At 38.8% G+C, this 27,457-nt stretch overlaps 1 protein-coding gene across 5 annotated transcripts in view; it reads right to left on the minus strand.

The window, feature by feature from the left end:
• Nucleotides 1-27,457, minus strand: part of DNAI7 (dynein axonemal intermediate chain 7) — a 93,974-nt gene that overhangs the window by 61,618 nt on the left and 4,899 nt on the right. The window lies entirely within an intron of this gene.

Below are 27,457 nucleotides of genomic sequence, written 5' to 3' on the forward strand. Positions count from 1 at the left end.
AGGGACCAGAGAAAGGCAAAGCCCAATGCAAGGAAATCCAAAAAATAATACAAGAAGTGAAGGGAGAAATATTTATGGAAATAGATAGCTTAAAGAAAAAACAAAAAATTCAGGAAACTTTGGACACACTTGCAGAAATACAAAATGCTAAGGAAAGTCTCAGCAATAGAATTGAACAAGTAGAAGAAAGAAATTCAGAGCATGAAGACAAGGTCTTCCAATTAACCCAATCCAACAAAGACAAAGAAAAAAGAATAAGACAATATGAACAAAGACTCCAAGAAGTCTGGGATTATGTTAAATGACCAAACCTAAGAATAATCGGTATACCTGAGGAAGAAGAGGATTCTAAAAGGCTGGAAAACATATTTGGTGTAATAATCAAGGAAAACTTCCCCAGCCTTGCTAGAGACCTAGACATCCAAATATAAGAAGCACAAAGAAGACCTGGGAAATTCATTGCAAAAAGATCTCTGCCTAGGCACACTGTCATCACGTTATCCAAAGTTAAGATGAAAAAGAATCTTAAGAGCTGTGAGACAGTAGCACCAGGTAACCTATAAAGGAAAACCCTATCAGATTAACAGCAGATTTCTCAGCAGAAACCCTACAAGCTAGAAGGGACTGGGGACCTATCTTCAGCTTCCTCAAACAAACCAATTATCAGCCAAGAATTTTGTATCCAGCGAAACTAAGCACCATATACGAAGGAAAGATACAGTCATTTTCAGACAAACAAATGCTGAGACAATTCACCATTACCAAACTACCACTAAACAACTGCTAAATCTTGAAGCAAATCCTGGAAACACATCAAAACAGAACCTCTTTAAAGCATAAATCACACAAGACCTATAAAAACAAAAATGCAAGTTTAAAAGCAAAAACAAAAAACAAAACCAAAGTATACAGGCAACAAACAGCATGATGAAAGCAACGGTACCTCACATTTCAATACTAACTGTCAGGCCTCTGAGCCCAAGCTAAGCCATCATATCCCCTGTGACCTGCACGTACACATCCAGACGGCTAGTTCCTGCCTTAACTGATGACACTCCACCACAGAAGAAGTGAAAATGGCCTGTTCCTGCCTTAACTAATGACATTATCTTGTGAAATTCCTTCTCCTGGCTCATCCTGGCTCAAAAGCTCCCCCACTGAGCACCTTGTGACCCCTACTCCTGCCCGCCAGAGGACAACCCCCCTTTGACTGTAATTTTCCTTTACCTACCCAAATCTTATAAAACGGCCCTACCCCTATCTCCCTTCGCTGACTCTCTTTTCGGACTCAGCCCACCTGCACCCAGGTGATTAAAAAGCTTTATTGCTCACACAAAGCCCGTTTGGTGGTCTCTTCACACGGACGAGAGTGAAATCTGGTGCCGTGACTTGGATCGGAGGACCTCCCTTGGGAGATCAATCCCCTGTCCTCCTGCTTTTTATTCCATGAGAAAGATTCACCTACGACCTCTGGTCCTCAGACCAACCAGCCCAAGGAACATCTCACCAATTTTAAATCTGGTAAGTGGCCTCTTTTTACTCTCTTCTCCAACCTCTCTCACTATCCCTCAACCTCTTTCTCCTTTCAATCTTGGCACCACACTTCAATCTCTCCCTTCTCTTAATTTCAGTTCCTTTCCTTTTCTAGTAGAGACAAAGGAGATGCATTTTATCCGTGGACCCAAAACTCCGGTGCCGGTCACTGACTCGGGAAGACAGTCTTCCCTTGGTGTTTAATCACGTGGGGATGCCTGCCTGATTATTCACCCATGTTTCAGAGGTGTCTGACCACACAAGGACACCTACCTTGGTCCTTCACCCTTAGCGGCAAGTACCGCTTTTCTGGAGGGCAAGAACCCCCCAACCCCTTCTCTCCGTGTCTCTACCCCTTCTCCGCTTTTCTGGGAGGCAAGAACCCCCTGACCCCTTCTCTCCATGTCTCTACCCCTTCTCTACTTTTCTAGGGGGCAAGAAATCCCCAGCACCTTCTCCTTCACCCTTAGCAGCAAGTACCGCTTTTCTAGAGGGCAAGAATCCCCCAATCCTTCTCTCCGTGTCTCTACCCCTTCTCCACTTTTCTGGGGGGCAAGAACCCCCCACCCCTTCTCTCCGTGTCTCTACTCTCTTTTCTCTGGGCTTGCCTCCTTCACTATGGGTAAGCTCCTGCCCTCCATTCCTTCTTCTCCCTTAGCCTGTGTTCTTAAAAACCTAAAACCTCTTCAACTTACACCTGACCTAAAACCTAAATGCCTTATTTTCTTCTGCAATGCCGCTTGACCCCAATACAAACTCGACAGTAGTTCCAAATAGCCAGAAAATGGCAGTTTCAATTTTTCCATCCTACAAGACTTAAATAATTCTTGTCGTAAAATAGGCAAACGGTCTGAGGTGCCTGACGTCCAGGCATTCTTTTACACATCAGTCCCTCCCTAGTCTCTGTTCCCAATGCAACTCGTCCCAAATCTTCCTTCTTTCCCTCCCGCCTGTCCCCTCAGTCCCAACCCCCAAGTGTCGCTGAGTCTTTCTAATCTTTCTTTTCTACAGACCCATCTGACCTCTCCCCTCTTCACCAGGCCAAGCTAGGTCCCAATTCTTCCTCAGCCTCCTCAACCCTATAATCCTTTTATCACCTCCCCTCCTCACAGCCGGTCCAGCTTACAGTTTCGTTCCGTGACTAGCTCTCCCCCACCTGCCCAGCAATTTCCTCTTAAAAAGGTGGCTGGAGCTAAAGGCATAGTCAAGTTAATGCTCCTTTTTCTTTATCCCAAATCAGATAGCGTTTAGGCTCTTTTTCATCAAATAAAAAACCCAGCCCAGTTCATGGCTCATTTGGCAGCAACCCTGAGATGCTTTACAGCCCTAGACCTTAAAAGGTCAAAAGGCCATCTTATTCTCAATATACATTTTATTACCCAATCCGCTCCTGACAACAAATAAAACTCCAAAAATTAAATTCCAGCCCTCAAACCCCACAACAGGACTTAATTAACCTCGCCTTCAAGGTGTACAATAATAAAGTAGAGGCAGCCAAGTAGCAACGTATTTCTGAGTTGCAATTCCTCGCCTCTACTGTGAGACAAGCCCCAGCCATATCTCCAGCACACAAGAATGCCAAACGCCTGAACCGCAGCTGCCAGGGTTCCTCCAGAACCTCCTCCCCCAGGAGCTTGCTACAAGTGCCAGAAATCTGGCCACTGGGCCAAGGAAGGCCCACAGCCCAAGATTCCTCCTAAGCTGTGTCCCATCTGTGCAGGACCCCACTGAAAATTGGACTGTTCAACTGACCTGGCAGCCACTTTCAGAGCCCCTGGAACTCTGGCCCAAGGCTCTCTGACCGACTCCTTCCCAGATCTTCTCGGCTTAGCGGCTGAAGACTGACTGCCCGATTGCCTCAGAAGCCTACAGGACCATTACGGATGCTCTGGGTAACTCACAGTGGAGGGTGAGTCTGTCCCCTTCTTAATCAATACGGAGGCTACCCACTCCACATTACCTTCTTTTCAAGGGCCTGTTTCCCTTGCCTCCATAACTGTTGTAGGTATTGACGGCCAGGCTTCTAAATCTCTTAAAACTCCACAACTCTGGTGCTAACTTAGACAATACTCTTTTAAGCACTCCTTTTTAGTTATCCCCACCTGCCCAGTTCCCTTACTAGGCCAAGACACTTTAACTAAATTATCTGCTTCCCTGACTATTCCTGGGCTACAGACACACCTCATTGCCGCCTTTTCCCCCAGTTCAAAGCCTCCTTCACATCCTCCCTTTGTATCTCCCCACCTTAACCCACAAGTATAGAATACCTCTACTCCCTCCTTAGCAACTGATCACGCACCCCTTACCACCCCATTAAAATCTAATCACTGTTACCCCGCTCAATGCCAATATCCCATCCCACGGCATGCTTTAAAAGGATTAAAGTCTGTTATCACTCGCCTGCTACAGCATGGCCTTCTAAAGCCTATAAACTCCCCTTACAATTCCCCAATTTTACCTGTCCTAAAGCCAGACAAGGCTTACAGGTTCAGGATCTGCGCCTTATCAACCAAATTATTTTGCCTATCCACCCCATGCAGCCAAACCCATACACTCTCCTATCCTCAATACCTCCCTCCACAACCCATTATTCTGTTCTGGATCTCAAACATGCTTTCTTTACTATTCCTTTGCACCTTAATCCCAGCCTCTCTTCGCTTTCACTTGGACTGACCCTGACACCCATCAGGCTCAGCAAATTACCTGGGCTGTACTGCCGCAAAGCTTCACAGACAGCCCCCATTACTTCAGTCAAGCCCAAATTTCTTCCTCATCTGTTACCTATCTCGGCATAATTCTCATAAAGACACATGTGCTCTCCCTGCTGATCGTGTCCGGCTAATCTCCCAAACCCCAATCCCTTCTACAAAACAACAACTCCTTTCCTTCCTAGGCATGGTTAGTGTGGTCAGAATTCTTACACAAGAGCCGGGACCACACCCTGTAGCCTTTCTGCCCAAACAACTTGACCTTACTGTTTTAGCCTAGCCCTCATGTCTGCATGCAGCAGCTGCCACTGCTTTAATACTTTTAGAGGCCCTAAAAATCACAAACTATGCTCAATTCACTCTCTACAGTTCTCATAACTTCCAAAATCTATTTTCTTTCTCCCACCTGATGTATATACTGTCTGCTCCCTGGCTCCTTCAGCTGTACTCACTCCTTGTTTAGTCTCCCACAATTACCATTGTTCCTGGCCCAGACTTCAATCCGGCCTCCCACAGTATTCCAGATACCACACCTGACCCCCATGACTATATCTCTCTGATCCACCTGACATTCACCCTATTTCCCCATATTTCCTTCTTTCCTGTTCCTCACCCTGAGCACACTTGGTTTATTGATAGTAGTTCCACCAGGCCTAATCGCCACACACCAGCAAAGGCAGGCTATGCTATAGTACAAGCCACCAGCCTGCCTCTTAGAACCTCTCATTTCCTTTCCATTGTGGAAATCTATCCTCAAGGAAATAACTTCTCAGTGTTCCATCTGCTATTCTACTACTTCTCAGGGATTATTCAGGCCCCCTCCCTTCCCTACACATCAAGCTCGAGGATTTGCCCCCATCCAGGACTGGCAACTCTTAACTCCCTCTTAGAGTGGATAGATGACCTTTGCTGGCAGGGGACCCTCCACTACTTCCACCCTGATGAAGTTCTATTGTTTACTTTTATAGTCACTCTTATTCTCATTCCCATTCTTATGTCACCCTCTACCTCTCCCCAGCTATCTCCACCACACTATCAATCTCATTCACTCTCTCCTAGCCGTTTCTAATCCCTCCTTAGCGAACAACCGCTGGCTTTGCATTTCCCTTTCTTCCAGCACCTACACAGCTGTCCCTGCCTTACATGCAGACTAGGTAACATCTCTTGCCTCCCTACACCTCCAAACTTCCTTTAACAGCCCTCACCTTTACCCTCTTGAAGAACTCATTTACTTTCTAGACAGGTCCAGCAAGACCTCCCCATTTGACATCAGCAAGCTGCCACCCTCCTCTGCACTTACTTAAAAAACCTTTCTCCTTATATCAACTCTACTCCCCCCATATTTGGACTGCTCACAACACAAACTACTATTCCTGTGGCTGCTCCTTTATGTATCTCTCAGCAAAGACCCACTGGAATTCCCCTGGGTAATCTTTCACCTTCTCAATGTTCCTTTACTCTTCATCTCCAAAGCCCTCTTCTTGTTTACTTACACTCAGCCCCGAAAATAACAGTGAAAGGTTGCTCGTAGACACTTGACATTTTCTCACACACCATGAAAACTGAACCTCCCCCTCTACACAGTTACCTCATCAGTCCCCATTACAACCTCTGACAGCTGCTGCCCTAGCTGGATCCCTAGGAGTCTGGGTACAAGACACCCCTTTCAGCACTCCTTTTCATCTTTTTACTTTGCATCTCCAGTTTTGCCTTGCACAAGGTCTCTTCTTCCTCTGTGGATCCTCTACCTACATGTGTCTACCTGCTAATTGGACAGGCACATGCACACTAGTTCTCCTTACTCTCAAAATTCAATTTGCAAATAGGACCAAAGAGCTCCCTGTTCCCCTGACATTGACACGACAAAGAAGAGTTATTCCACTAATTCCCTTGCTTGTCAGTTTAAGACTTTCTGCCTCCACTATTGCTCTTGGTACTGGAACAGCAGGCATTTCAACCTCTGTCACGACCTTCCGTAGCCTCTCTAATGACTTCTCTGCTAGCATCACAGACATGCCACAAACTTTATCAGTCCTCCAGGCCCAAGTTGACTCTTTAGCTGCAGTTGTCCTCCAAAACCGCCGAGGCCTTGACTTACTCACTGCTGAAAAAGGAGGACTCTGTATATTCTTAAATGAAGAGTGTTGTTTTTACCTAAATCAATCTGGCCTGGTGTATGACAACATAAAAAACTCAAGGACAGAGCCCAAAAACTTGCCAACCAAGCAAGTAATTACGCTGCACCCCCTTGGACACTCTCTAATTAGATGTCCTAGGTCCTCCCAATTCTTACTCCTTTAATACCTGTTTTTCTCCTTCTCTTATTCCGTTTGGTTTTTCAATTCATACAAAACCGTATCCAGGCCATCACCAATAATTCTACACGACAAATGTTTCTTCTAACAACCCCACAATATCACCCCTTACCACAAAATCTTCCTTCAGCTTAATCTCTCCCACTCTAGGTTCCCATGCTGCCCCTAATCCCGCTCGAAGTAGCCCTGAGAAACATCACCCATTATCTCTCCATACCACCCCCAAAAATTTTCGCCATCCCAATACTTTACCACTATTTCATTTTATTTTTCTTATTAATATAAGAAGACAGGAATGTCAGGTCTCTGAGCCCAAGCTAAGCCATCATATCCCCTGTGACCTGCACGTACACATCCAGATGGCCGGTTCCTGCCTTAACTGATGACATTCCACCACAAAAGAAGTGAAAATGGCCTGTTCCTGCCTTAACTAATGACATTATCTTGTGAAATTCCTCCTCCTGGCTCATCCTGGCTCAAAAGCTCCCCTACTGAGCACTTTGTGACCCCCACTCCTGCCCGCCAGAGAACAGCCTCCCCCTTTGACTGTAATTTTCCTTTACCTACTCGACTCTTATAAAACGGCCCTACCCCTATCTCCCTTCGCTGACTCTCTTTTCGGACTCAGCCCACCTGCACCCAGGTGATTAAAAAGCTTTATTGCTCACACAAAGCCTGTTTGGTGGTCTCTTCACACGGACGAGAGTGAAACTAACATTGAATATAAACGGCCTAAATGCTCCACTTAAAAGATACAGAGGCCAGGAGCGATAGCTCATGCCTGTAATCCCAGCATTTTGGGAGGCCGAGGCAGGGGGATCACCTGAGGTCAGGAGTTCGAGACTAGCCTGGCCAACATGGTGAAACTCTGTCTCTACTAAAAATACAAAAATCAGCCGGGTGTGGTGGCATGCACCTGTGATCCCAGCTACTTGGGAGGGTAAGGCAAGAGAACCACTTGAAACCCAGACGTGGAGGGTGCAGTGAGCTGAGATCACACCACTGTACTCCAGCCTGGGCGACAGAGCAAGCCTCTGTCTCAAAAAAAAAAAAAAAGATACAGAACCACAGAATGGACAAGAACTCCCCAACCAACTATCTGCTGCCTTCAGGGGACTCAACTAACACAGAAGGACTCACATAAACTTAAAGTAAAGGGGTGGAAAAGCATTTCATGCAAATGGACACCAAAAGTGAGCAGGGGTAGCTATTCTCACATCAGACAAAATAAACTTTAAGGCAACAGTGGTTAAAAGAGACAAAGAGGGATACTGTATAATGGTTAAAGGCCTTGGCCAGGCCAGGCCCGGTGGCTCACACCTGTAATCCCAGCATTTTGGGAGGCGGGGGGGGGGTGGGTAGGGTGGATCACCTGAGGTCAGGAGTTCAAGACCAGCCTGACCAACATGGTGAAACTCCGTCTCTACTAAAAATACAACAATTACCCAGGTGTGGTGGCAGGTGCCTGTAATCCCAGCTTCTCAGGAGGCTGAGACAGGAGAATCACTTGAACCCGGGAGGCAGAGGTTACAGTGAGCCAAGATCGCACCACTGTACTCCAGCTTGGGTGACAGAGTGAGACTCCATCTCAAAAAAAAAAAAAAAAACCTTGTCCAACAAGAAAATATCACAATCCTAAACATATATGCACCTAACACTGGAGCTCCCAAATTTATAAAAACAATTACTAATAGACCTAAGAAATAAGATAGACAGTAACACAACAATAATGGAGGACTTCAATACTCCATTGACAGCACTAGACAGGTCACCAAGACAGAACGTCAACAAAGAAACAATGGATTTAAACTATACCTTGGAAGAAATGGACCTAACAGGTATATACAGAACATTCCATCCAAACAACTGCAGAATACACATTCTATTCAACAGCACATGGAACTTTCTCCAAGACAGACCATATGATAGGCCATAAAATGAGCCTCAATACATTTAAGAAAATTGAAATTTTATCAAGCACTCTCTTAGACCAAACTGGAATAAAACTGGAAATCAACTCCAAAAGAAACCTTCAAAATCATGCAAATACATGGAAATTAAATAACCTGCTGAATGAGCATTGGGTCAAAAACGAAATCAAGATGAAAATTGAAAAATTCTTCCAACTGAATGACAATAATGAAATTACCTATCCAAACCTCTGGGATACAGCAAAGACGGTGTTAAGAGGAAAGTTCATAGCCCTAAATGCCTACATCAAAAAATCTGAAAGAGCACAAACAGGCAATCTAAGGTCACACCTCAAGGAACTAGAGAAACAAGAGCAAACCAAACCCAAACCCAGCAGAAGGAAGGAAATAACCAAGATCAGAACAGAATTAAATGAAATTGAATCAAAAAAATGCAAAAGATAAATGAAACAAAAAGCTGGTTCTTTGAAAAGATAAATAAAATTGATAGATCATTAATAAGATTAACCAAGAAAAGAAGACAGAAAATCCAAATAATCTCACTAAGAAATGAAATGGGAGATATTACAACTGATGCCACTGAAATACAAAAGATATTCAAGGCTACTATGAACACCTTTATGCACATAAACTAGAAAACCTAGAAGAGATGGATAAACTCCTGGAAAAATACAACCCTCCTACCTTAAATCAGCAAGAATTAGATACTCCAAACAGACCAATAACAAGCAGTAAGATTGAAATGGTAATTAAAAAATTACCAACAAAAAAAAGTCCAGGACCATACATATTCACAGCAGAATTCTACAAGACATTCAAAGAAGAACTGGTACCAATTCTGTTGACACTATTCCATAAGATAGAGAAAGAAGGAACCCTCCCTAATTCATTCTATGAAGCCAGCATCACCCTAATACCAAAATCAGGAAAGGACGTAACCAAAAAAGAAAACTACAGACCGACATCCTTGACGAACATAGATGCTAAAATCCTTAACAAAATACTAGCTAACCGAATTCAACAACACATCAAAAAGATAATTCACCATGATCAACTGGGTTTCATACCAGGGATGCAGGGATGGTTTAACGTATGCAAACGTGATACAACACATAAACAGAATTAAAAACAAAAATCACATGATCATCTCAATAGATGCAGAAAAAGGATTTGACAAAATCCAGCATCCCTTTATGATTAAAACTCTCAGCAAAATCAGCATAAAAGGGACATATCTTAATGTAATAACAGCCATCTATGACAAACCCACAGCCAACATAATACTGAATAGAGAAACGTTGAAAGCATTCCCTCTGAGAACTGGAACAAGACAAGGATGCCCACTCTCACCACTCCTCTTCAACATAGTACTGGAAGTGCTAGCCAGAGCAATCAGACAAGAGAAAGAAATAAAGGGCATCCAAATTGGTAAAGAGGAAGTCAAACTGTCACTGTTTGCTGGCAATATGATAGTTTACCTTGAAAACCCTAGAAAGCTCCTAGAACTGATAAAATAACTTAGCAGTTTCTGGATACAAGATTAATGTACACAAATCAGTAGTTCTTCTATACACCCAAAGCAACCAAGCAGAGAATCAAATCAAGAACGCAACTCCTTTTACAATAGCTGCAAAAATAAAATAAAATACTTAGGAATATACCTAACCAAGGAGGTGACAGACCTCTATAAGGAAAACTACAAAACACTGCTGAAAGAAATCACAGGCAACACAAACAAATGGAAACACATCTCATGTTCATGGATGGGTAGAATCAATATTGTGAAAATACCCATATTGCCAAAAGCAATCTACAAATTCAACACAATTCCCATCAGAATACCACCATCATTCTTCACAGAATTAGAAAAAATAATTCTAAAATTCATACAGAACCAAAAAAGAGTCCACATAGCCAAAGCAAGACTAAGCAAAAAGAATAAATCTGAAGGCATTACACTACCTGATTTTAAACTATACTATAAGACCATAGTCACCAAAACAGTGTGGTACTGGTATAAAAATAGGCTCATAGACCAATGTAACAGAATAGAGAACCCAGAAATAAACCCGAATACTTACAACTAACTGATCTTCAACAAAGCAAACAAAAACATAAAGTGGGGAAAGGACACCCTTTTCAACAAATGGTACTGGGATAATTGGCTAGCCACATGTAGGAGAATGAAACTGGATCCTCATCTCTCACCTTATACAAAAATCAACTCAAGATGGATTAAGGACTTAGACCTAAGACCTGAAACTACAAAAATTCTAGAAGATAACAATGGAAAAACCATTCTAGACATTGGCTTAGGCAAAGATTTCATGACCAAGAACACAAAAGCAAATGCAATAACAACAAAGATAAATAGCTGGGACCTAATTAAAGAACTTTTGCATGGCAAAAGAAACAGCAGAGTAAACAGACAAACCACAACGTGGGAGAAAATCTTCACAATGCATACATCTGACAAAGGACTAATATCCAGAATCTGTAACAAACTCAAGCACATCAGTAAGAAAAAAACAAACAATCCCATCAAAAAGAGGGCTAAGTACATGAATACACAATTCTCCAAAGAAGATATACAAATGGCCAAAAAACATGAAAAAATGCTCAATATCACTAATGATCTGGTAAATACAAATCAAAACCACAATGTGATACCACCTTACTCCTGCAAGAATGGCCATAATCAAAAACTAAAAAAAAAAAAAAAACAGTAAATGTTGGCATGGATATGCTGAACAGGGAACACTTCCACAAGGCTGGTGGGAATGCAAACTAGTACAGCCACTATGGAAAACAGTGTAGAGATCCCTTAAATAAATAAAAGTAGAACTATCATTTGATCCAGCAATCCCACTACTGGGTATCTAACCAGAGGAAAAGAAGGTATTATTCAAAAAAGACACTTGCACACACGTTTATAGGAGCACAATTTGCAATTGCAAAATCGTGGAACCAACCCAAATGCCCATCAATCAACAAGTAGATAAAGAAACTGTGATTATATACATTGTATATAATGTATATACAATGTATATAATGTATATATAATATATAATGTATATATACATAATATATAATGTATATATACATAATATATAATGTATATATAATATATAAATGTAGATAATGTATATATACATTATATATAATATATAATGTATATATACATAATATATAATATATGTATATATACATAATATATAATGTGTATATATAATTGCCTAAGCCAATGTCTATATATATATACATCATATATATTTATATACCATATCATATGTATATACCACATCATATATATATACACCACATCACATATGTATATATGACGGAATACTACACAGCCATAAAAAGGAATCAATTAACAGCATTTGCAGTGACCTGGATGAGACTAGAGACTATTATTCTAAGTGATGAGCTCAGGAATGGAAAAGCAAACATTGTATGTTCTCACTGATATGTGGGAGCTAAGCTATGAGGACACAAAGGCGTAAGAACGATACAAGGAACTTTGGGGACTTGTGGGGAAGAGCGGAAGGAGGGCAAGGGATAGAAAACTACAAATATGGTGCAGTGTATACTGCTCGGGCGATGGGTGAACCAAAATCTCACAAATCACCACTAAAGAACTGACTCATGTAACCAAATACTACTTGTACCTCAATGAGTTATGGAAAAATAAAATTTAAAAAATAAATTTAAAAAATAGACTCTAAGCACTGTCCAGAATTCCCACAACTATTTCATTCTCACTTCAAACCTCCAAAATCCTCTCTTCCACTCTACTCTCAGCTGCTGACTTTACCTCTTATGTCACTGAAAAAAATAGAAGCTTTCAGAAGAGAAAAATCTTCACACACCAAATCTTTGAGCCTGTCTATATTTTTGTCTGCCTTCCTTCCCATCGCAGTGGATGAACTATATGTTTCACTTTTAAACTTTTCTTTTTTTGAGATGGACTCTCGCTTTGTCGTGCCAGGCTGGCACAATCTTGGCTCACTGAAACCTCTGCCTCCCAGGTTCAGGGGATTCTCCTGCCTCAGCGGGATTACAGGTGCCTGCCACTACTCCAGGCTAATTTTTTGTATTTTTAGTAAAGATGAGGTTTCACCATGTTGGCCAGGCTGGTCTCAAACTCCTGACTTCAAGTGATCCACCCTCCTTGGCCTCCCAAAGTGCTGGGATTACAGGCATGAGACACCACGCCCAGCCCTACACATTTTTAAGGTGTCACTGAAAACTTTTTATCACCGAGTTTAAATAGCTGTGAATATTGTCCTTTCAAGCATATGATCTTTAAAATAAAACTTTTATAGTACTCTTTGAAGTATATCCATCACTGCTTAAGATATATCCAATAGAAGGCCGGGTGCGGTGGCTCATGCCCGTAATCCCAGAACTTTGGGAGGCTGAGGCGGGCAGATCACGAGGTGAGGAGTTTGAGACCAGCCTGGCCAACATGGTGAAACCCCATCTCTACTAAAAATACAAAAAATTAGCTGGGCATGGTGGCAGGCACCTATAATCCCAGCTACTCGGGAGGCTGAGGTAGGAGAATTGCTTGAATCTGGTAAGCGGAGATTGCAGTGAGCTGAGATCATGCCACCACACTCCAGCCTGGATGACAGAGTGAGACTCCATCTCAAAAAAAGACATATCCAATAGAATCTATGTACCATAGAGATTTAATGACCAATTTAAAATATAAACAAGCTTTTTTAAAATAAAAATGTTAATCTGTTTTCTATTTGAGTTCATATTTCCATGCCACTTCCCTCACAGAATCTTATCCTAATGTAATATACTTGAGAAACTTTTGCTGATCCTCCTTTTATATTTGTTATAAAAATATGAATAAAAATTTAAATTAAAAAATTTATTTCCTTTGTCTCTAAGTATTAAAAATTCTGCTCTAGACTGACTTAATCTTATTTTCAGTATACAACTGAATAAAGTAACATATTATAAATTTTGATAACTAAATGTTAAACATAAAAACTAAAATTTTCCTGGATGTACATCTCTTGATGAAATGTTGGGCTTTTTCTTTTTTCTGGTTAGCTCATAATCCATGGGTAAATGCTAGCTATTGCTGAATGAAGCAGAAATTCAGATTAATTCTATTTTTATTTTTAATTTTTATAAATATGTGAGAGAGAAACCTGGTTTATATTTAAAAATCAATCAGAATAGGTTATAATAACATCATGCAATTCTTTGAATTCCTTCACCTCCTATGCCAAAAATTATATGCTGATTTACAATAAAAATTACCCCTACAGATAATCTCTGAGTTATTTGATCAATTTCCTTATTTTCCTTTATTGTTTTCTTAGGTATATATATCAAAAATACAGATTTTTGAACTTTACATACATTTAATGATACTTTATGTATATTATTGTGATTTTTTTAATTGTGGCAAAGTACATATAACATAAAATTTACCATTTTAACCTTTTTTTTTTTTTTTTTGAGATGGAGTCTCACTCTGTCGCCCAGGTTGGAGTGCAGCGGTGCAATCTCAGCTCACTACAACCTCCACCTCCCAGGTTCAAGCAATTCTCCTGCCTCAGCCTCCCGAGTAACTGGGATTACAGGTGCTCACCACCCTGCCTGGCTAATTTTTGTATTTTTAGTAGAGATGGGGTTTCTCCATGTTGGCCAGGCTGGTCTTGAACTCCTGACCTCAAGTGATTCACCTGCCTTGGCCTCCCAAAGTGCTGGGATTACAGGCATGACTCACCTTGCCCAGCCATTTTAACCATTTTCAAGTGTGCAATTCAGTGGCTTTAAGCACATGCACACTGATGTACAATCATCACCACAACCCACCTCCAGAACTTTTTCAGCATCCCAAACTGAAACCCTATATACCATTAAACAATATTAAACATTAAACAATAGCTCCCCATTGCCCCTAGCCTTGTCACTCACCATTCTACTTTGTCTATATGAGTTTGACTACTCTAGATATCTAAGTGGAAAAATACAATATTTGCCTTCATTTGTGATTTACTTCTTTAGATATAAATTATGGTTTGTAAAATTCATTCATGTTGATGGATATTGCTATGGCTGTATATTTTCACTGCTGAATTGTAATCCATTGATTTATTTATCCTTTTTTCTATTGCTAGACATTGGATTGTTTCTAGTTTCTTACTATCATTAATGCTGCTATAAACCTTTGAATATATCTATCCTGGTGTCTGTCTGCAAGGGGTTTTCTATTGTATGTAACTAGAAATAAAACTGATGGGTACGTACGTTTTCAACTTTACTAAAGATGAATTGTCCAAAGTAGTTATTCTAATTTACACCTCCACAATCATTATTTCCAATTTACACTCCCACAATTATTATCCAAGTCAGTATTTGTTAATTTCAGCACTTTTGCTCATCTAAAAGGTGTTAGAAAATATGGACATCTTTATCAGACTAAGAAAGTGCCCTGTAACCTATCAAATGGTAAAGTGCATTAAATGAATTTCTAACTCAATCTAATTGTATTTATTTAATTACTCATATTAAACCAACTCTGCCTTCCTGGGATAAACTGAATTGTGTCATGATTTATTATCATCTTCCAGATTGAGCCTGGTAACATTTTGTTTAGGATTTTTGTATTTGTGTCATGAATGCACTTCCATTTTTCTTTCTCATAATATCTTCAGGTTATCCAGGTAACTCAAAATGATTTAAGGAGTGTTCCCCCTTTTGTCATGCTCTAGAAGAATCTGTATTAAGTATGAAATTATTTCTTTACCTCTGAATGAAAAACTAGCAAATAAAGACTTATGGACCTAGAATTTTCTTTCTGGGAATATTTATAACCACTGATTTAATTTCTTAAATGATTATAGGACTATTCAGGTTTTCTACTTCTTCATGAAGACAGTTTAATTTTTTTCTGGCTATTTGTCTAATTCATCTAAGTTTTCTAATATATTGGCACATAAAGTTGCTCAAATAATGTCATTTATTGTTAAAGTCATGTCTCCCTTTTCATTCCTAATATTTATTATTTATGCCTTTTGTTCTTCTTGGCATATCAGATAATTGTCAATTTTATCAGTTTTCAAAGAAATCTACTGTGGCTTGTTCATTTATTCAATAAATACTGAGAGGGTAACATGTGCCTCTTATTTGAGATATATAAGTAAACAAAAATCCTTGTACTTACAATTCAAATGTAAAGAGGAAGGCAAAAACAATATACTAAAATTTAAAATAAATCATATTTTAAGGAGTGACAAGTGATATGGAAGAAAGTAGGGGGACTTCAGATGGCTGGTGTAGTTGTGAAAGGGATGAAATCACAATTTTAAATACAGTGGTTTGGATTGGCCTCATGGAGAAGGTGGCATTTAAGTGAAGACTTGAAGAATATGAGGTTACTGACCCACTCTATTCTGTGTTTTCTATTAATGTCCATATTTGTTCTTATTATTTCCTTCCTTCTCCTTCTCCTTCCTTCTATATTTGTTATTATTTCCTTCCTTCTCCTTTGGGTTTTATTCTTTTTCTGACTTCTTAAGAAGGATACCTAGGATCATTAATTTTTAGCCTTTTTTCTTCTTCTAATATAAATATTTAGGTCTACATATTTCCCTCTAAGTATTGCTTTAGATACATTCCACAAATTTTTAAGTATTTCCCTTAACAATAAGTTTAAAATATTTTCTAATTTCCATTATATTACTTCTTGACCCACTTTGGAATGTTTTAAAAATTCCAAGCATATTGTACCTTCCTGTTTGCTACTGAATTATTTTTAGCTTCAATATAATATTCATTATGATACATTCTCTGAATTGTTTTCATGCACTGAACTCTGAGAATAGTTTTGTATCATAGCATACTAGCAATTTTGGGGGAAAATGTATGTGTGCTTAGAATCCTCTACTTGTTTGGTGTGGTGTTCTAAATATGTTTAATTCATCAGATTTGTTTATCATGCTGTTCCAATCTTCTAAATCCTTACTGATTTTTTAAACACTATTCTATTAATTATTGAAAGAGAAAATCTTCCACTATGATTGTGGATGTGTCTATTTGTGGATGTGTCTATTTCTCCCTGTAGTACTCTGAATTTGTGCATTGTATATTTCAAGGCTTTGTAATTAGGTATACACAAATTTAAAATTAGATTTCCTTGGCTAATCAAGTCTTTATCATCATGCAAGGATGGTTCAACATATGAAAATCAATAAATGTGATTTACCACATAAGCAGAATTAAAAACAAAAAACCATATGATCATCCCAATAGACACAGAAAAACCTTTTGATAAAATCCAATATCCCTTCATGATTTAAAAAAACCCTCAAAAAACTAGGTATCAAATGAACATATCTTAAACTAATAAGAACCATCTGTGTATGACAAACCCACAGCCAACATCATACTGAATAGGCAAAAGCTGAAAGCATTCCCCCTAAGAACTGGAACATGAAAAGGGTGTCCACTCTCATCATTCCTATTCAATAGTACTGGAAATCCTAGCCAGACCAATCAGTTAAGAGGAAGCAATAAAAGGCATCCAAATAGGAAAAGAGAAAGTCAAATTATCTTTGTTCACTGACAACACGATCCTATGCCTAGAAAATGGTAAAGATTCCTCCAAATGCCTCCTGGACCTGATAAACGACTTCAGTAAAGTTTCAGGATACAACATGCAAAAGCAAGTAGCATTTCTACACACCAACAACGTTTAAGCTGAGAAGCAAATCAAGAACTCAATCCCATTTACAATAGCCATGCACACAAAAATAAAATATCTAGAAATATATTTAACCAAGGAGGTGAAATATCTCTACAAAGAGAACTACAAAACACTGCTGAAAGAAATCACAGATGGCACAAACAAATGGAAAAACAATCCATGCTCACAGATTAGAAGATCAGTATCACTAAAATGATCATACTGTCCAAAGCAATCTACAGATTCAATGCAATTCCTATTAAATTACCAATGTTATTTTTCCCAGAACTAGAAAAAACAATTCTAAAATGTATATGAAACCAAAAAGAGCCCACATAGCCAAAGCAATCCTAAGAAAAAGAAGGAAGCTGGAGCCATCACATTACCAAACTTCAAACTACACTACAGGCTGTAGCAACCAAAATAACACGGTATTGGTACAAAAACAGATCAACGGAACACAATAGAGAACCCAGAAATAAAGCCACACACCTACAACCAACTGATCTTCGACATAGTTAGCAAAAATAAACAAACAATGGGGAAAAGACACTGTGTTCAATAAATGATGCTGGGAAAACTGGCTAGCTATTTGCAGAAGAATGAAACTGGACCCCTAACTCTTACCATATATAAAAATTAACTCAAGACGGATTAAAAACTTAAATATAAGACCTCAAACTATAATTTTTTTTTCACTCTTGTTGTCCAGGCTGGAGTCCAGTGGTGCAATCTCGGCTCACTGCAACCTCCGCCTCCCAGGTTCAAGAGATTCTCCCCCTTCAACCTCCTGAGTAGCTGGGATTACAGGCGCCTGCCACCACGCTTGGCTAATTTTTTGTATTTTTAGTAGAGACAGGGTTTTGCCATGTTGGGCAGGCTGATCTCGAACTCTTGACCTCAGGTGATCCGCCTGCCTTGGCCTCCTAAAGTGCTGGGACTATAGGCATGAGCCATCGTGCCCGGCCTATAATTTTTTTTAAGAGACAGAGTCTCGCTTTGTCATTCAGGAAAGAATGGGAGTGCAGTGGTGGAATCCTGGCTTACTGTAATCTCAAACTCCTGGGCTCACACAATTCTCCCACCTCAGCCTCAGGAGTAGCTAGAATTACAGATGCATGCCACTGCATCTGGCTAATTTTTTATTTTCATTTTTTGCAGAGGTGGGGGTCTCGCTATGTTTCCCAGGTTGGTCTTGAACTCCTGGCCTCAAGCAATCCTTCTGCTTCAGCCTCCCAAAGTGTTGGGATTACAGATGTGAGCTATTGCATCCAGCCAAGACCTCAAACTATAAAAACTCTAAAAGAAAACCAGGAAAAACTCTTCTGGGCATTGGCCTAGGCAAATAATTTAGTAAGACCTTAAAAGCAATTGCAACAAAAACAAAAATTGATGAATGGGGCTTAATTAAACTAAAGAGCTTCTGCATAGCAAAAGAAACAACACAGTCAACAGACAACCTACAAAATAGGAGAAAATATTTTCAAATTATGCATATGACAAAGGACAAATACCCAGAATTGATAAGGAACTTAAATCAATAAGAAAAAAAAGCCCCATTAAAAAGTGGGGAAAGGACATGAACAGATACTTCCCAAAAGAGGACATACAAGTGGCAACACACATGAACAAATGCTCAAGATCACTAATCAGAGAAATATCAATTAAAACCACAGTGAGATATCATCTCACACTAGTCAGAATGTCTACTACTAAAAAATAAAAAAAAAGACAGATGTTGGTGAGGATGCAGAAAAAAGGGAACTGTTGGTGGGAATGTAAATTAGTTCAACCCCTATTGAAAACAGTATAAAGGTTTATTAAAGAATTTAAAATAAACCCACCATTCAACCCAGCAATCCCACTACTGGGTATCTGCTGAAAAGAAAAGAAAATTTTTTTTTTTTTTTCAAAAAGACACCTGTAGGCTGGGCGCAGTGGCTCACGCCTGTAATTCCAGCACTTTTGGGAGGCCGAGGCGGGCCGATCACCTGAGGTCAGGAGGTCGAGATCAGCCTGACCAACATGGAGAAACCCCATCTCTACTAAAAATACATATTAGCCAGGCGTGATGGTGCGTGCCTGTAATCTCAGCTACTCAGGAGGCTGAGGCAGGAGAATCGCTTGAACCTGGGAGGCGGAGGTTGCAATGAGCCAAGATCGCGCCATTGCACTCCAGCCTGGGCAACAAGAGCAAAACTCCATCTCAAAAAAAAAAATAAATAAATAAAGACATCTGTACTCATATTTTATTGTAGTACTAGTCACAATAACAAAATCATGGGATCAACCTAATCAACAGTGGACTGGATAAAGAAAATGTAGGATGTGGTAGCACAACCTATAGTCCCAGCTACTCAGGAGGCTGAGGTGGGAGGATCGCTTGAGCCTGGGAGGTCAAGGCTTCAGTGAACTGTGATCGTGCCACAGCACTGCAGCCAGAGTGACAGAGTGAGACTGTCTACACACACACACATACACACACACACACACACACACACAAAAGCCAGACGTGGTGGCTCTCATGCCTGTAATCTCAGTGCTTTGGGAGGCCCTGGTAAGAGCATCACCTGAGCCCCAAAGTTTAAGACCAGCCTGGGCAACACAGAATGACCTCATCTCTAAAAAAAATTTTTTTTAATTAGCTAGATGTGGTGGCACACGTCTGTGGTCCCAGCTACCTAAGAGGCTGAAGTGGGAGGATCGCTTGAGCTCAGGAAGTCAAGCCCGCTGTAAGCCGAGATCATGCCACTGCACTTCAGCCTGGGAAACAAAGTGAAAAGAAGAAAGGAAAGAAAGGAATGAAAGGAAGGGAGGAAGGGAAGGAGAGAAGGAAAGAAAGACAGGAAGGAATCAAAGGAAAGGAAGGAAAGAAAGAAAGGAAGGAAAGAAGGAAAATGAGGTACATATACATCATAGCATACTACACAGCCATAAAAAGAATGAAATTATGTCCTTTGCAGCAGCATGGATATAGTTAGAGGCCACTACCCGAAGTGAATTAAAGCAGAAACAGAAAATCAAATACTGCATGTTCTCACTTATAAGTACAATGGGTACACATGGTCATAAGGGTAGAAACAATAGACACTGGGAACTCTAAAAGAGGGGAGGGAGCAGGGTCAAGGGCTGAAAAACTACATATTGGGACTAAGTTCACTATTTGAGCAATGGTTTCACCAGAAGCCCAAATCCCAGCATCAGCCAATATCCCCATGTAACAAACTTGCAACGTGGGTATATTGGATAATGCTGGGATTTGGGCTTCTGCCGAAACCAATGCTCAAAACAAAACAAATAAACAAAAATCTTGATCACCACAAAATGTCCCTCTTTATTTCTAGAAGTGCTTTTTGTCTTAAAGTCTATTGTGTCTAATATTAATACAGCTATATCAGCTTTTGTTTTTCTAGTAATTTGTATAGTATGACTTTTTCCATCATTTCACTTCCAACTTTTCTGTATTTAAATTTTTTTTTTTTAATTTTTTACTTTTTGTAGAGATGGGGTCTATGTTGTCCAGGCTGGTCTCAAACCCATGGACTCAAGTGATCCTTCTGTCTCAGTCTCCCAAATTGCTGGAATCTTTATTCTTAAGGTAGCTGTTTGTAAAAAGATTATTGTTGGATTTTATTCTTTATCCCATCTGACGATCTTTCTCTTTTAACAAGAGTAATAGATCCATTTATATTCCATGTATTTACTGATATATTTGGGTTTAAATTTACTATCTTACTTTTGGGTGTTATTCTGTATTATTTCTTGGTAACTTTTCAACTGATTTTTTTTTATTATTTCACTATGCTATCTCTACCAGTTTAGAAGTTATACACTGTGTAATTTTAATGGCTACTATAGAAAGTCAACAAATATGCCTACTATATCCAGACCTGTATCCTCTTTCCCAATGACTTTAGAATGTCTTAACTCAATCTGTCCTTTCCGTACCAAATTATGCATTAGTATTATCATGCATGTTTTTAACAATAGTTTTATTGAGATATAATTCACATACCATGCAATTCACCCATATAAAGTACACAATTTAATGGTTTTTAGTATATTCACAGAGTTGTGTAACCATCACCACAATCAATTTTAGAACATTTTTCATCACCCCGAAATAGAAATCTTATACTCATTAGTAGTTACTCTCCACTTCTTCCAAATCCCTAGCTCACGGAAACTATGAATCTACTTTCTGTCTCTGTAGATTTGTCTCTTCTGGATACTTCATATAACTGTAATCATGTAAAATGTGGTCTTTTGTGACTAGCTTCTTCCATTTAGCATGCTTTCGAGGTTCATCCATGCTGTATCATGCATCAATACTTCCTTCTTATGCCCAAATAATATTCCAATGCATGGATATACCAAATTTTGTTTATTAATTAATCAACTGATAAACATCTGGGATGTTTATTGTCATGTATCTTAGTTTAATTACTGTTAAACCCACATGTTTTTTTATTATGGTTTTTGTTTTATACTGTACAGATAATCTGTTTTGCAGGTGGCAAACTCAGTTTTGGTTTGTGAGAAAATGTTTTTATTCCACCTTTATTTTTGAAAACTTATTTTAGCTGGTACAGAATTCTAAGTTGGCAGCTATTTTCTTTCAGCACATTGAAGACATCATTCCAATGTCTGGCTTTCATTTTTGCTATGAAGACCAAAGCTCAAGTTCTGCCCAGCTCTGCAAATACCCTCATGATAAAAATTGCTTTGGACTGGACATGGTGACTCATGCCTGCAATTCCAGCACTTTGGGAGGCCAAAGCAGAATTGCTTGAGCCCAGGAGTTGGAGACCAGCCTGGACAACACAGTGGGATCCCATTTCTATAAAAAAAAGAAAAAGAAAAAGAAATTGCCAGGCATGGTAGCACATGGTTGTAGTCTCAGGAGGCTGAGGTGGGAGGATCACTTGAGCCTGGGAGGTTGAGGCTATAGTTAGCTGTAATTACACCACTGTACTCCAGCCTGGGTGACACAGCAAGATCCTGTCTCAAAAATAAAATAAAATAAACAAAAAACAAAAACAGTTGCAGTGCTTCCATTACTTCTTTGGTTTATGTCTTCACTCAGGTTTTTTCCTGATAATTTCTTCCTGTATTATCGCCTCTTAAATGCTTTTAAGATGATAGCTTTGATCTATCTGTATATATTGTAGTGAGCACTATTTATTGTTTTTAGCAGAAATGGCAGTCCCAAAAATCTTAAGTCTCAAATTAATGAAACCAGAAAGATCAAAATATTATTTTTGATAATTTTTTTATCATATCACTTTCACCAAAATCTTAAAGCTGCAGATTTAGCTCATTTGAAGTATAAAAAATGTCTACAATTTACCTAATTGGCAAAAGTGTTTTCGAACTTAAACTAAATGGCCATATCAGACTTACTTTCTATCAGACAGTCTGACTTCATTTTTTGGTACAAATAAATATGTTGATATGCATCTTCATGGCAACCTATCTCATTTTTGATTATGAGCCAGATGTAAATTGATTTAATTCCCTCATATATTGTTTTTAAAAGATGCAATTTTAATGTCCTGAACTTAATACCATTTATATTTTAGTGTCAGCACTGAATGCTCCATAAAAACCAGGACTCAATCTTTGGTAACTGAAGCCTGTTTGTGATGACAGTGTTCCTAAATGAAAATAGAATTTAAAGTACAGACTATAGCAATAAGCACCCCCCTTTTGCCCATTCATTACAGTCCCATTCCTGGGGGTAGTTGAGCATGATTTCAATCAAATAAAATACAATCAATTCAAATAAAGTATGAAAAGTTTTGTAAAATCTCTTTACAGTTGTATTCCTAAACAGTAATTTGAACATCAAATTTGTATTAATAATGCCATTTTCTTCACTGGAAGAAAAGTCATAAATTATTAACTGAGTCTAACTGGAATCATCTATGTATTCATCAATTTGTAAGGCAATTCTTCTCATAGTCTAATCACTGTTTTCTGTATTTCATGTATTCTGTGAAGTACAGTGGTTTCTGATAAAAATATATTAATATAAATGCAGTGATGGGTTTTTGAACGTACATCAGGTATCATAACCTTTTCTATAGTCTTACACAATTTTCTAACTTTTGCAATGAACAATACTAATTTAAATTATGTGAAGTTTCAAAAGGCAACTTTGAAATCTGCGTAAAAATATTGCACTCACATTTTTACTAATACACTAATCTTTCTTCATTAAAAAATTAATTATATTATCTTTGTAGACTGGTACCAAAACATTGATTATTATCAAATGATAATACCAAAAAATCTCTCACAATGTAACTTGATATACTCTTTGGTACCATAATCTGATAATAATCTCATGGGCAATGTAACTAAACAAAAATGATCACCACTTCACACTACCATATGTATAAATTCACAATATCTCAATACTTCTAATGACACATTTCACCACTTCCAAAAAGACAGGTAAGGCAGACAAAAACAGGAAGTCCTTAGTGTCTGATGTTAGCTTTGCCAACATCAATGTTTTGAATTGTCTAAAGGTTTCACATCCCAGGCCCAAGGGCAAAGAATCACAGTGAGAATGGGAGTAGAGAACAGATAAGCTTTACTTTGTAAGAAGGGTGATTGTGACAGAGGAGGATGCAATGGTAAAAAGGCAGGGTTTTTTTTTTAATGTATGACTACATTTTCTCAGGAAAAGGTAAACATGGAAGTCAATCATCTGAAGATTGATTTCCATAAGACTGTGTCCTTGTATCCTTAGAAAACCTTTGTACACCTGTCAGAGTATGCTTTACTTCTCTGTTTGAAGACTTCTAACCCAGACTGCTGTAATGGATTCCTAAAGGGTACTCCTACTTTTACCCTTGTGTCCCCCTACAGTGAATTTTCCACATGGCAATCAAAGTGATCCTTTAAAAATGTAAATCAGATCATGCCACTTTTCTGTTTACAACTTTCCCAGGCTGCCCATCACACTCACAATAAAACCCAAATACTTTACCATGGCTTACTTGGCCATGAACTACAAACCGGCTCCTCATTAACCACGGTCTCCATGCCGTGTTTTTATCTTTCACTTTCTACCTCACTCAGTCTGTTCTAACCACACTGGCATTTCACCAAGGTCATTCTAAACTATGTCTGTTTCTCCTCCTTAGGATACTCATTCCCCCAGGTAATTACTAACCTATTCCCTTGCTTCACCTAGGTCTCTTCTTAAATTTTACTTCCTTAATCATATTATATGAAATAGCATCATCATTAGCCCTACCCCACATTTTTTCATGACCTCTTAGTTTCTATGTATTAAAAGCTACCTGAAATTATATTATTTATATTCCTGTCTCACTTCCCACCCTCAAGTTGAATGTAAGCCTCATGAAGGCAGGAACTTGGTCTTGCAGCTGTTCACTTAATGCCTTGAACACTGCTAAATCAATGAAATAAATATTCTTCCATGTTTGCAAGAACGTATATATAAGGTTCTTCATTCCTGCCTTGATTGTGATAGCAAAAAATAGGGCCAACATATAAATCATGTAGCATACTTTCAATGAGATACGATGCAGCCATGAAAAAGAGTGACGTAATTTCAATATGCCAAAACAAAAAGGTCCCCAAGGTATACTTACTCCATTGAACCTAAGATGTCATCAGATGTAAGATGTATTTATTATGTCCCAAAAAAGGAAATGATGCCTAAGATGGCAGTTAAAGGCGACACCTGTATATTACTGGATATAGGGAAAGACAGACAATCCCACAACACAGTAATGCAGAGCAAAAAAAAAAAAAAAAAAAAGGCTTGCATATCTCAACTCTGACACTGGTAGAAGGAAGAAAAAAAAATTCCTGAGAATTTAAACCACAAACCAGTTCATGTGGATTTGCAGTCTGACTCATACCATTGGTGTGGTCCAAAACCCTCAAGCATAGAATTTAAGTAGTACCAGACTGGTAAAAAGCCCAACTGACAGACAGAAACAAACATCTTCTGTTGAAGAAGTGGATGTCAATCCAGGACTACAATGACTGTAAGATACTATTATAAGACACATCTCAATTTCAGTAATGTTAAAATGTAAAAAGATGAGTGTCCTATAATTAATAAAATATTATTAAGTGAAAAATAGAAGGGGCAGAATGCTCCCATATGCAGGGAGAAAAGGGGTCTGTGTGTGTGTATGTACGTGTGCCCTTTAATGTTTAGAAAATTTATGAAAAGATGTACAGTGGTTCCAGGAAGGTAGATCAAATGTCTCAGGTGGAAGAAAAGTTTCAATTTTTTAATGCTATTTTAACTTTGTACCATGTGTGTTTATTAATTTTCCCTTAAGAAAACTTTAAAAAGCCAGAAAGTATAAAATATATCCTTCAACGTTTTCCTACCTACACTGTAAATTCCCTTTATAGAACACCTCATCTCCAAACTGCAATATTTAAAAGTGAAATAATTAAAAAGTAAGTGATTTCTTTACTTGAACCCGGGAGGCGGAGGTTGCAGTAAGCCAAGATTGCACCACTGCACTCCAGCCTGGGCAACAGAGCAAGACTCTGTCTCAAAAAAAAAAAAAAAAAAGTAAGCGATTTCTTCTCTGGGTTTGGTTTCAAATTTCATAGGAAGAATCTCACCATTCTTTCAGAGAAACAATACTATCAACGTAACAGCCCACCCATGTATATCATGAAAGCACCAAGGTAATTTAAAACAATGAGTTTTCAGATTTAAAATGATGCCTCTAAGATTTCACAGTCTAAAGCACAAAATGAATGTCCACACAAATCAATGAATTACTATAGAGACACACAGGCCCTCCAGAATGCTTCCCCCGTAAGAATGCTTCCAGAGCCTTCATAAATTTGTTCAGTTATATCCACAGTTTCTAAAAGAATATCGGGTTGGTCATGGGTCCAAGTGACTGACAGAAGCAAACAAAGAAGGCACTCAATGGTATTTCTTGAAGAAATGTTTAACTGTATAAATACTGAATACACTGTATATAAACATTTCCTGGAAAGAGCCCAAGTGTTTTTAAGGGTGGTAGATTAAATGGGGTTTCGCATATTCATTCAACAAATATTGATTGAATTTCTGCTATCTGTCAGGCACTGTGCTAAACATTACGGATGTAAAAATATGAGACGCTCCTGACCATGAAAAGCTCACCATTATAAATAATCACAATAAAATGATAGAAGGGTTATAACTGAGGTATGCACGAATGCATGTGCTATGAAAACATAGAGTATAAGCCGGGCACAGTGACTCACGCCTGTAATCCTAGCACTCTGGGAGGCTGAGGCTGGCAGATTACTTGAGGTCAAGAGTTCGAGACCAGCCTGGCCAACAAAGTGAAACCCTGTCTCTACCAAAAAATACAAAAATTAGCCAGGCATGGTGGCGCGCGCCTGTAATCCCAGCTAATCAAGAGGCTGAGGTGGGAGAATTGCTTGAACCCAGAAGGCGGAAGTTGCAGTAAGCCAAGACCATGCCACTGCACTCCAGCCTGGGTGACAGAGAGATCCTGTCTCTAAAATACAAAACAAAACAAAACCAAGAAAATACAGAGTATAATTGATCTGTAACAGAGAACAATGGGAAAATTGACAGAGAAGTGACATTTGAGATATGCCTTAAAGCAGGCATTCCAGACCCAAATCCCTGTTGGGACCAAGCAGGTAAATAAAGTAAGAGGTTTGGTTATGGTCAAGACTATGGCAAATCAAAGATTTTATGCATTCCTAAAAGGGGTAGCTGTTATTCAGCCCAGCCAATTGTTGCCTTACAGGACTATTTAGAACCAATGTTATCAGGTTTCCAATTTCTTAAGAATAGATGGAAATCAGATTGTTGCATAAAAATAGGTTGGCAACGGATTTAAAAAAAAAAAAAACACTTCTAAGGTCAAACAAAATATGTCTGTAGGGTAAATTTGGACTGCCAGCCAATAGATTATAAACTCTAATTTAAAGTATAAATCTACAAAATAAAGAAGAGAGAAAAAGGCATTCTGGACATATAGAATGGTACATTGTTTATTGAACTCAAATTTCTAAACAGTACAAAAAAACCCACCAAGTATGTGTTACCATGCAACCCATTTAAAGTTGTATTACCTTAGACTTCACTTTAAAGGCATAGAACATTTTATAATTAAAATTTTACATATGTATCTGGAGTGAAGCAAAAGGGGTTCCTAATCCAACATTTTCTAGAGCAGAATTAACAAAAAGCCTCAAATCTAGACACAA

This window comes from Pongo abelii, chromosome 10 (genome assembly GCF_028885655.2).
Source record: "Pongo abelii isolate AG06213 chromosome 10, NHGRI_mPonAbe1-v2.0_pri, whole genome shotgun sequence".
NCBI classification, from domain to species: Eukaryota; Metazoa; Chordata; class Mammalia; order Primates; family Hominidae; genus Pongo; species Pongo abelii.